General features: G+C 35.2%; 2 long non-coding RNA genes across 4 annotated transcripts; both read right to left on the bottom strand.

Moving 5' to 3' along the window:
- Positions 1-1,708: 1,708 nt before the first annotated feature.
- On the bottom strand, positions 1,709-6,160 carry LOC143880254 (uncharacterized). 3 transcript variants are annotated; one of them, XR_013251603.1, is made up of 6 exons: positions 5,711-6,160; positions 5,063-5,180; positions 4,916-4,965; positions 4,508-4,716; positions 2,780-2,836; positions 1,709-2,058 (listed from the first exon to the last, which is right to left on the bottom strand). It is a non-coding gene; the product is annotated as an uncharacterized LOC143880254 (long non-coding RNA). The 3 variants fall into 3 exon arrangements; XR_013251604.1 differs by having other exon boundaries at positions 1,709-2,016; XR_013251602.1 differs by lacking the exons at positions 1,709-2,058; positions 2,780-2,836 and having other exon boundaries at positions 4,346-4,716; positions 5,711-6,152.
- A 2,939-nt stretch (positions 6,161-9,099) lies between these two features.
- Positions 9,100-12,266, bottom strand: LOC143878570 (uncharacterized). The gene is made up of 4 exons (XR_013251020.1): positions 11,672-12,266; positions 10,917-11,039; positions 10,458-10,607; positions 9,100-9,503 (listed from the first exon to the last, which is right to left on the bottom strand). It is a non-coding gene; the product is annotated as an uncharacterized LOC143878570 (long non-coding RNA).
- Positions 12,267-12,633: the final 367 nt, after the last annotated feature.

Below are 12,633 nucleotides of genomic sequence, written 5' to 3'. Positions count from 1 at the left end.
ACATCCCACGAATAAAGCAGCTCTCCCTTAAAAAATGGTAACATCCTCCTTTACGCCTCTCTCTCCCTCCCTTTTCCGTCTAAGAAAATGCAAAGCGCATCTCTCTCGGGTCGAAGTTGGAAGGCAAGAGTTGCATAGTATATGTAAACCCTCTGTTTTGCTTCATGTAAAGCCTCTCTACAGCATAGGGGCTGCTTCACATTGAGGAAGAAAGACTCAATGGCCCAGATTGACATATTGATTACCATATTTCATATGGTAGCTGAAGGGGAGTTACAAAAACTAAGAGGTGAGGATTGTTATGATTCAAGGACAAATTAGAAAGCAATGTGCTTGAGAGGTGAGGGTGGTCTTAACTATTTCTTATGAAATACCCGCCCTGTTTGGATTGCATGAAATTTTACAGAGAAGTTTGGACAATAATTTTTTTCAATTTTTTTTAGTCTTCAATTATTTGATTACAAATGAAGAAATGGAGAATAATATGGTGGCCAGCTGTGCATTTACGTACAGCCCAAAAACCCAGTGACCCCGGCATTGTCACGGTGATCCAAACAGTTCATTTGTTGGGCCCAGGGGTAGATAGGGTGTGCGCCAAAAATCTTCTCCGTGGGATGATCCTAACCCTGCGATTTGTGCCCGTTTAAATTTTGAGGCACACTATAGAAATCTCCACAGATCCGAGACTTAAGATCATCCCATGGAGAAGATTTTGGGGGCACACCCTATCTACCTCAAGGCCCAACAAATCAAGGGTTTGGATCTGCAGTACCCACTGTATTATTGGGCTACAAGTGAATGCGCGGCCGGCCATCATATAAAGTCTCTGGAAAAAGAAAAGAAAAGAAACCTGAACCTGTTTTATTTAGAGGGACCTTTAATTTGTCATGTTATACCTCTAAATAAATCATGCTTATGTCGATTGGCTCTAAAAAAAATTTCCATGAAAAATAATATTTCCTGCAATCCAAACAGGGCCATTGGATGATTATTGTTATGATGATGGGTGTTGGGAGTTTAGTTGCAAAAAATGTCCTTGCATTCAATTGATAAAATTATACATTAACATGGGTTAGATGGACAGTTTAGATCTGTAAAGAGTGTGATATCCTTTCACTTTTTTCTTATATTAGATTCTTTTTTACCTTAATTAAAAAAACTAATGAAAAACAAAGGCCGATCTACTATTCTCTGTTTAGTTATCTACTAATATTTGGTATTTGCTAAGCAATTTCACATAAAACCATTTTGCAGCTGGCATTTGCATGTATGAGAACAGCAGCACATGCTTACTTTTTGGCAAATTTTGTCTAATTCATTTAGTTCAGCTGATTTGGCTTTTCTTTCATCCAAAAGTCAGCCCCGAAATGGCTTTTTGCGAAATTGCCTTGCAAGTTCCGTAGTGTTTTATTTCTTCGCAGTTTCCTTGGTTTTTCCGTTATCTGTGCATCACACGGGTCTCATACAAAAGGTATCACTTTCTTTTCTTTGTTGTATGATCACACAAATAAATTCATTTCTTCAAACTTGAACTAAAATCTATTTATAACAGGAACCCTTACCGTGGAGGAAGGAGACGTTTCTTTGCAGGAATCATTTAATAGGTACTAGTAAAAGACCCGTGCGATGCACGGGACAACAAACAAAAACTCAACAAATAATAAAAAGATTTGTAAAAATTAGCTGAACACGGATATTTGACCAATAATTCTAGAATAAAAATGCATAGATGATTATAAAATTCAATTATCTTAGAGAAAGGGAGTTTATATTGAATCTAATCCAATATCAACTGCAGAGGAAAGAGGGGACAAAACTACATCATGAAGCACACATGAAAAAGAAACTTGCCCGAAACAACTTGCAATAGTGAAAACGTGGAAAGAGAAAATAAAAAACACAATCTTGGTCATATACTTATAACTTTCCAACATAAGAAGTGAGAATGTCGCACTGGCTACAAGCAAACTGATTTCCAAGAAAGGAGGTTACCAGTCATAGGAAGCACTTTTGAAACTGCACATTCATACAGCCAAGCAGTACATTAGTGTTGTTTATCTGTAACAGCAAAGCATGGCATTAGTGTACAGTAGAAAAAAAATGAGATTGTAAATTGGGACAATTTTTACCACTCACATCAATTTTAAGATTTCCCAATCCAAAACCAAAATTATTATTTTTTTGCAAGTTTACGACACGCCCATTTTCTTTGTGCAGGACTTTTTTGTATATCTGTCACTCCCTCTATCCCTCTCATAGTTAGCCAAACAGGAATTCTCCCATAGAAGGAAACTGTACTGTAGAGTACTTGTCTATTGTGGTTTGATTGTTTAAAAATAACTAAATAATGATTAAAAGATGGGTTAAAACAATTCAGAAAGGAAAAAAATAAAGGTCTTTCAACTCCTGCCTGCTTATAATTTTCACACTTATGCTTGCTCATAAAATAGACAGCTTAAATGTGTCATCGAGTAATGGCTCATCCCAGCAATATTCACATGGAAAGTGGTTCTTACCCTGAAAGTTAATTTTCAGATTCCAAAGAACATCAAAGAAACCTGGGAATCTCCATCTCCCTAAAAGTTAATTTTCAGATTCCAAAGAACATCATAGAACCATGAAAACCATATTCCAAGGTAATAATACCTTGAAGTGTTTTTTTTTTTCCCATTTAACTTCAGAGAAGCTCTTATCTCTGTTTTCCAATGATCACCTCTTTTTGTTTGGGATTCCACCACATCATGAAGAGATTGAATAAATGAATAATGAGTTTAAGTACCGCAGTGTCACTTGGTGTGGAAGACGATGTAATTCCATGGCCATGTGCATTTGATAACTGCACACATAAAAATTCTCCGAGCATCAGAGCATTTCAGCACAAATACAGGTTGATGTGTTAATCAGCAAGAACTGTACAGAAGCTTCTATTCAAAAATACCCTAAACTGGCAATAGGCATTGAAGGCTGACCATAAACACATCCATGTGAATAGATGGCAGCATATGGATTATCATAATGTGGCATCAATGGACAATTTACAAATCTTGCAGGAACATCACAAAGATAGCATTTAATGCCCATGCCTAATGATAAAAGAACAAACCACTAGATCCGAACCTGAAAAATGCATAAAATGTACCATAGATTCTTTGAAAAGTTAAAAATGCACAAACTCATGGTTGTTAAAAAAAGAAGAAGAGAAGAATAGAAGCAAAGCACCAAAATAAAATTAAAAAAAAAAAGATAAAACCCCAAATGGCATTTTGACTCTTCCACACCATTGGGACCCAAACCAAACTGAGAAATCCAAGGTCTAAAACCCCAAAACAAATGAAACCCCCGATCTCTCTTTCACTTACACAAAACACTTGATTCACAACCACAGGAAAATTTGTAATCCAACAACAACAAAAAATGCACTATAATCAACCAAGCTGCAGAACACAATCCACACCGGGCTTCAAATCCAAAGAATTACATATACGTGTTCAAGGGGGTGAGTCATATACGTTCAAGAACAATTGGTAGTCTAGCTTAATGAGATTTACTAGGAAAATAAAACCTTTTGTGATATGTCATGCTCTTTTATTATTTGATTAGATATGAAAAAACACCGACGTCGAGATTTCTTTAGCATATAGACAATCACGAAAAATTAGTAATTTTCTAAAAAAAGGCATAAGGTTAATTGTCACAATGTTTCATTTCTTTTAGCAGTTCGGTACGGAAAAGAAAAAAAAAACAGAGCAGGTGAAGAAAGAAACTTACAGAGTGTCACCCACATTAGGTAAATCATGTTAATTTTCATATTTTGTTATTCGCGAGAGTGGCTTTTGCCCTTTCCATGCCGACTCTAGCAAGCATCCTAAAAAAATTACGATCTGAATTTAGAAGTGTATATCTTCCACACACACTTCCAACGCAGTCATACTCTTTAGTCAGATCATAGTCATATTGTGCAAATATGTCAAGGGAGCTGTTGGTTGGATTTGTTGGGATCCATAGATGGAACCCACCATTGCATAGATTGATACAAAGATAGATTGAAGAGGCAAATTGGGCTTTCCACCTAGATTTAAGAGGTAGATTGGGTTGATCAAAGCTAGATTATCGGGTTTTAAAAAATCATGAAACGCTACCCTGGGCAGAAAATCCGAACCTGCATACGTGTGAATTCCGGTCCAAGTCCAGCACAGTCGGCCTTCTCCCTCAAAACCCTTTTAACTCAAAGCCAAGCAACATGAATTCCTGATCAAAGTGTCAAGAATATGAAATGAACCCTCCCTCTCCTCAGAATGATCCACTTGTCCAGCAATCCCTACAGTAGTATAAAAAAAGAGGGCTTAACACATGTAATAAAGGAATGCATTTTACAACAGGGCGAAAATCGATTCTCTAAATCTAAAACGAACAATGCCTAAAGTATATTGGTTCCTTTGTCTTCATTGTATCGATAAGTCAACAACTGCTGTCTGCAACTTCTAAACACCTTTTATCATGTGAGCACCTTTTATCATCTGAGCAAATTAAAGTCGAAAGGAGGCCCTGAAGAAGGCAGAAGCAATGAATTCAAGAAACCAAGAGATCATAAGTGAAAAAGAGAAAAGCATGGGACGAGGCTACGTTAAAAAAAGCATGCTAAAGAGGATATGGTCTGGCATACTTTTTCTTCCTGAAAATCCATTAAAAATCCATCTGAATCCGATAAAAATATATCTGCCACAATGAAAACCGCAACATTCAGTGAAAAAATCCTAATAAATGAAATGGATGGAGACATCTCAAAGATAACTTTCAGAAGGGAAATGAAAAAAATAAGGAGCCAACATAGAATCCGAGCAGGGAACCGAAAATCCATAATCAGGCATTTAGTCGGACATCTTGGTGGAAAATCAGAAATCACATGGAATTTTACCCTTGGTTTTGTTGGCCTGGAATCGAAAGACATGATCCAGTTCCTGATACCTAGGAGAGAGATCATCCATTAATGAAAGTTAATCCCACGATCAAATTGCAAAAAAACATGAAACCAACCATGTGTCATGGATCCAAAAAAACTAACAGATTCTAACTGAAGGTGAGCACAGATCTGTCTTCTCCAATATCAGGGATGACAGTCATCACCGGATCGTTTCCTTCCCCAAATCCATGGTTTGAGAACAAAAAATCTGCAATACCATCTGAAACACATGATAAAGAAGTTAATACCATCTGATTTCGCTAAGCTGAAAATTGAAGAGAAAGCAAGAAAAAGACAATCTTGCAAAAAAAATTGAAACGATAAGTGGGGGAAAATGTCGAAATATTTAAAAACTGGGCACAACACAATGCCCAAAATTAAGGAAAAAATGGGCTTTTAAAGAATCCCAGATCTTTAAACCAAAAAGGGAAGAACAAAATCATGAGCCAAAATAAGTCAAAATGGGATGGGTTTTCACCATAAATCAAAAAAGACTGAGAGAAAAGAAGAATCAGACATCCAAAAAATGATATGGGTTCTCTCCTAATTACATTAAAACTAATATAAAAGATGGATTTTAAATGTAGATTTGTGCCTACAGAACAAATCTGGATAACAACAAATCTGAATCTAAAAAACAAACAAAAGAAAACAAAAATACCATTCATGAGCAACAGATTGCCAAATCCACACTAATGACAAACAAAAATACCATTCATGTTTACTACTCATGAGAACAAATCCGGTTACCTCAATATGCTTTTCTCTCGTTTTTGTGGGGAGATCTCTGGTTTTTAGGCATTGCAGGGGGAGAGTGAGTATTGTGGGAAGTCTGGTGTGTTAAACATTGACAGCGAGAGTGATACGGCGACGGCGTTAAACGCGGGAGAAGCGTAGGGTAACCACGATCGAGAAGGTGGACGGTTCTATCACGTTAGCAACCACAGTGAATATCCCTTACCTCTTCGCAGATAAAAATTTAGGGAGAGGGGATCGTAGGACACGTATCAGAGAAAAGTGGACAACTGTAAGCTTTAAAAGGTGAATCGTTGCATATGTAAAAATCAATAAAAACCTTATGAATATGAATTTTTAACGGGCTTAACGGTAAAAACATACGAGAGAGAGTGAAGGAGAAAAATCGGGAGTTTCCAAAAAACAAAAGAACTTTTTCGTCTGGCTAGATTGTAGTAGATAGATGAAGGGCTGCTTTGAATAGCAATAAGCATTTAATAATACCTATAACAAAAAGAGGTGCGGAGGTGTGGGTGAAAAATACGTTCTTTATTCACATATATGGTCGAAGTGAGAACACGTGTGATGTGAAAGACAAATAAATATCAGGTAGGTATTCTCGAATTCGCTATCTCGGTCGAGACAGAGAAACGTGGCAAGGAAAAAAAAACAAATGCCTTTAAATAACATAGGATAGCACCGTTTTTTTTTTCTAATAATAGAGGATAGAAACAATTTTCATCCGAGGACACAATCGTCTTACAAAAGCCTTCACCTGCTTCCCATCTACCCTTTTCACGGCAAAGTGCAGGTGTCGACATCAGGAAATTCATTAATTTTTAAAAACGGAAATGCTTAATATCCATTCCTGTATATAATACTAGTAAAAAACCCGTGCGATGCACGGGCCGACAAAGAACTGTACGGACCACTTCATAGGTTGATCCAAACCGTCCATGTGATGGAACACAACATAAATAGGTTGTGCCCCAAAAATCATTTCCATAGGCTGATCCTAGCCCTCCACAATCTATAGATGTTTCCATAATTCCTCTTAAATCGGAGGGTTAAGATTATCCTATAGATTTTTTATTAAAAAATCATAAAGGATGGGGTAAGATTGAAATTATATGGCTTTAATTGATGCCTTCGTTAAAAGCATAAAGGAGGGGGTAGGATTGAAAATATGTGTGTTGAATGGGTTCATTTGTTAAAAAAAGTAAAAAAAGTGATGTGTAATTCTCATATAATTTTAAAAAAATAAAAAAATTCACTTCTTTTCCTCCCGGCTTATAGTAGTAGATAGTAAGAGACCCGTGCAATGACCGGGAGATCATGAAGAAGAGAAAAAAGAAGAAGAATGTTTAAAAAAACATAAGAAATTTGGACAATTTTGAGAGCCAAATTATATCAGTCAGAATAAATAAAATTTCTCAAAAATAAAATAAATAAATAACAGAATCAACAACTATCAAAGTGCCATCACCTACTGTATTTGATACAGCATAATCCATTTGATGGGTGAAAATAATAATGAATGGTATGAGGCAGTTTTGACCTCATCGTAAAACTAAAAAACAATGGAAAAATCTTACGGGAAGTACTAATTTCACATAATATATCCGGAAAGAAGTAGCGCATGATGTCCTTGAAGCCTATTGTTCTGCACCTCTATTGTCACATATGACATCGGCCTGAGCAGTGTGGGAAAGATATAAGATGAAATTTGTATGATTGAGATATGTGAAGGGGTTGCATCTGTTTGGAGTATGAAAATAGAGGCAGAGATAGGAAAAGAGTTATTTGACGATTGGGGAAGATTGAAGGAATTTGGGGAAACTGAAAGAGATTAGTTGGTTGTAATTGATTTCCTAAAATATAGGGAGGAATGGTAATAGTTTTTATGAAGATAGGTTTGAAATTTTTTGGAATAAAAGGAAATCTTTTTCCAAACGTTAACTTCCCAAACATCAATAGAGTTAAATCTCCTCCTAAATATGTGTTATATAAAAATTAAATGATACTTATCTAACGTTTCCAATTCCAAGGAAGTTTAGGGTGCGTTATTTAGCGAGAAAAAAAAATGTCATGTTAGGAAAAAAATCAAACGAAGTGAGCACTACTAAAATCAAGGCTTAGAGAAGACTCCTATATTGGTTTAGGAAAAAAAATCCTAAAATCAAAGGGTTGATCATATTCGTCTCACCGTACGATTAATATGGGATTCCAAAAAAACCTAAAATCAAGGCTTACAGATTAAATAGCCTAAATTAACTGATATCATACGTAAAAAAATGCGTAAAATCAAGGGTTTATTATATTTGTTTCAGCATAAGCTTAATATATGGGTTTCCAAAAAAACCTAAAATCAAGGCTTACAGACTATTCCTATATTGGTTTCTTTTTTTAAAAAAAAGGCCTAAAATCAAGGGTTGATTATATTTGTTTCACCAAACAATTAATATATGGGATTACAAAAAAGCCTAAAATCAAGGATTACATATTAGAAAATCCTAAAATATAGGATTATAGGCCAGCTAATCACGCTTTTAAAAACATAATAAATATATGGTAAGACGAACGGAAATCTCGGCAGAGAGAGAGAGAGAGAAAATCGTGAGAAAATCTCAAAATATATGGTAAGAAGAACGGAAATCTCGACAGAAAAAGAGAGGGAGAAAATATCGTGAGAAAATCTTGAAAATATCGGGTGGAGATTTTCTCTCTATAGATAAGACTAAAGGGGGACTGACACATAAGCAAAGTTGGTTTAAAACGTCGTACTATATAGATCATAATGTTAAGATCATCCTATTTACCATCTATTAACAACCCTCGAATCATCCTGTATAGATCGGATGATTTTTGAGGCACAACCTATTTACAAATGAACAGTTTGGATCATCCTATGAAGTGGGTAGTATAGAACTTTTAGAAAAATAATGGTTCATACGGCAATGCATCATGTAAAATCTAAAAAAGAGACAATTTAATCTGGCTATGTTGTAATAAAATTGAATGGTGAAAAGAGATTTGTGTTGAAATAGTTTTGCTATATATGTTAGACGTATTTCTTTGGTTTGTAAGTGGGTGGCGATTCTAACTTTAAAGTACACGTAATTAAGGGGTTGAATGATATGGACCGTTCAATAAGAATCAAGTATACTTTCCCGTTATCTAAACAGTCCAATTGAGTGGCTTTTGCTTTTAAATGAAGGTCATAGACTAATTTTGTGACATGTATCATCTATTCATCTATGGTACACCCTGTTAGATGGACATTCCAGATCATCCTATTGATCATAAGGCAAATGTGGAATGGGCTATTCATTTGATGTGCCACCACTCAAATTTGACGTAACCCATTAAATCTTCCTCATAGGATGATCCTAACCCTGATGCAATTTCAACGTAATGACAAATGCATTGTAATATTATTGATATTTTTACATTTTCTAAATTACACACCTTAGTTCCACAATCATATGAAATGAAGAAGAAAAAATTAAATATCTTCTTCAAAGTTTCAAAAAATAAATTAAAATATATAAAGAAATTGGAAACCAAAAATAAACTTCAAAACATTACTGAGATCACAATGCGAAAACAGTATAGTAGGAGAAAGTTAAAAAATTAAAATTATCCCGATCTGATCCAAGCCACGAACAATGTGACCATAGATGAAGATCGTTTAAAGAAGAAGCCATCACAAATCCTCTGCAAATTCTTGAACAGCAGCATGAAAGCATAAACCCTAAACCCCATCGTTGATACCACTCCGTTTACACTTTCACCCGTATGGATATGCCTGTAAATCATTTCAGAAAATTGATGCATAGTTATTTAAATATTTGGTTACATTACAAAGCATAATACATGGAGAAACTTCTAGTTCATGTGAAACTTCTAGTGCTAAACATTCATAAAAACCACCAAATCTCCAAATATTAAGAACAAATGTGAAAAAAACAAATTGAAGGAAAAATTAACTTGAATTTCAGCCACAAAGTGCAACCTACTTAATTTATGATCTTGAAAAAAATTTATGAATTGGCTCCTAATCTAGGACCAAAGAAAAGGGTTTGGGTGCTTCTCGTGAGGCCCTTATCCTCTACAAATCACTTAAAAGAACAAAGGAGAAAAAATCATATTGCAGGAAAAATTAACCTGAATTTCCACCACATTGAGGCTCATTATCTAGGACCAACGAAAGGGTTTTGGGGCTTCTCATGAGGCCTTTGTTCTCCATAAATCACTAAAAAGAGATATGGTTGAATAACAGGGAAATGATCTATGATATGTGTATTCCTAAAATTTGAACAACAGAAACAATAACTTAAACCCCATCCAATGCACGGGGGTGAGAACGTAAATGGCAAAGAATCTTAACTCCACATCTAAAGAAAGAACAATGAATATAGTACAACACCGATAGATCCCCTTCCCACTTCAATAATAAGAAAATTTCATCCTCTATATGAAACAAATCTGCAGTAGTTTGGTGGATAATCCAAAGTTTTTTACATCAATACGTGACTATCAATAATAAGAAAGAAATATGCTTGTCATGTGATCGTTGGCTATTAAAAAATACAGAAGCCAGCTGAATTAAAAAGAGAAGTTAAAGGTGAAACCGATGTTTCGAGGTGTGAAATTGGATGGAAAAAAAATCATGTAAATCTGACCCACTAAATGATATCAGAGAATGTAATCTAAGAAACAAATTAGGCTATTAGTCAACAAAAACAAATCAGACTGTTACCTAAGAAGTGCTAAAATTATGAGTGCCTTCCTCCACATACAAAGAAAATAGTGTTGGAAAACCCATAGTTTTCAATAAGCAGACATGGCCTTTTCCTTTATGCTCTCAAACAGCAAAATAGCACATCTCCATCCACCAGTCCCTGTTTACCTTTCCAGCCCAACAAAAAAAGATAAACAAATTCATAAAATCAAATGGGAAATGAAGTGGGAATAATGTTTTTTTTGCACACAATTTTATAATTAAATTGCTTGGTATCTTTAAACTAAGTCAGATGGGAAATGAAAATTGTGTTGCAGTTGTGCCATAGAGAGCAACTATACTTGCAGAAAACAATACAATAGAAAAAAAAAAGATGTATCCAATCTAGCTGTGTGTGTGGAGCTTATATTTACATGAAATTCTTCATGGAAATGGAATGAGAGAGGTAGGAAGTAAGATTGAGGTTGGGGATACTACCTCTCTATCAAAAGAATGTAGCTTGATAGTTGGTGGCTTCTTGGTCAATTTGGTGTCAGTTTTAGATCCAAGTGAATGGAATGACGACATCTGTATCAGAATATGGTAACACATCGTACACATCTGAAAACAGAGGAATTGATCATGAACTACCAGAACAGAAGAAAAAAAAACAAAATAAAGACATGAACAACACAAAGCCCACTCCCCAGCCTTCTCTGCAAGAGGTAAAAGTGTTTTCCTCCGGATGGTCCGCCACCACAAAAAAACACAGAAAAAAATTTCTCAGGAAAGTTTACACATTTCCATATTTTAGAAGGAAATTATATGAAACCAACTATAAAAAATCTCACGAAGCCAACTGCAAGCATAATATGGCTTCAGGAAATGGACCCAATAGCTTCATCAGGGTCGAAAATTAGAGAAGGGTTGTAAAAACTTGACCGTGGAAGAGAACAATTAACCCATCGTGTAAGTACACTTGAGATTCGAGAAAGGGATTGAGAGAGAGAGGCTCCAGTTTAAATCAAGAGAGAAAGCAGAAATTGTACCGCAATTAACACATAACATAACATCACATCAAATCAAGAGAGTTCGCAAAGCAGACCTATTTTCAAATAAGACATCAATTCATCCATCCAACCATAACCCAAACTAAATATAGAAGTCCAACTCAAATCCATTATGGAAAAAAAGATAAATAGCAAAATCTATGAAACGAAAATATTTGTGATTTGTGGTCTAATCTTGCTCACCTTTTTCATTTGGCAAAGAACTGGAACTATAACTGGTATGGTAATGGCTTTGAAGCAGTTGAAGGACACCGAGATGTCTGGTGAGATTGTGGATGAAATTTCTCCAGCATCAGGCACCAGTTAGCATTAGGAAAAAGAAGCAGAAAAAAAGAAGAACATATTTATATTTCGAAACCATAATTTCTATGTGAGTTAGGTGGAGATCAATCGGAAGAAGAAGAAACAAACCTATTTGATAATTGCAGAGCAAACCTTTAGAGCGTGATTTCGAGAGAGAGAGGCAATTTAAAAAAGGCTTTATGTACCTTGGAAATATAACGATAAGAACTGGAATGGTAATGGGTTTCGTTTTGAGTAAAATCATTGAATTTAATGGTAATCGTGCGACTTGCTAAAAACAAAAGCTTGAAATACAGAGAGAATAGACGTATAAATGGCTCAAAGGTCAAGCTGAAAACGGATGGCTATATTTATGGAAATAAATCAGGGAAGTAAATCAGGATGAAAACGGATGCGCTATAATTATGGAAATAAATCAGGAAATAGCTGTTTTATGTTTTATAAAAATGGGATTCAAATATTTCCAACGCCCCAATTCATAGTGAGAAAGAAGCAGAAGACATGAGGAGAGACAGAGATGTCATGGGAATTTAAGGACACAGGAGGTATTTTCACTTAGATGCGTTGGAAGTTTAGGGCATAAGAGGTATTTATGTCTTTGGGGGTGATGAGTAATTTTCATATAATTTTCAAAAAAATAAAAAAACTCACTTCTTTTCCTCCTAGCTTATAGTAGTAGATACTAGGAAGTATACGATGCACGACGACCAAAAAAAGTATACATACAAAAAAGAGTGATTAGTTAAAAATATGTAGCAACAATAAGCAAAAAAGGACCTAAAAAATTAAATACCTTTTTTTATTGTAAACTGTCTTCATACCCACTTACCTAGTAAACTTCT

Source organism: Tasmannia lanceolata, unplaced genomic scaffold (genome assembly GCF_043159265.1).
Source record: "Tasmannia lanceolata isolate RefF3 unplaced genomic scaffold, GAP_Taslan_0.1 ptg000006l, whole genome shotgun sequence".
NCBI lineage: Eukaryota > Viridiplantae > Streptophyta > Magnoliopsida > Canellales > Winteraceae > Tasmannia > Tasmannia lanceolata.
The sequence above is the reverse complement of the archived record's forward strand: the minus strand, read 5'-3'. Positions and strand labels throughout refer to the sequence as shown.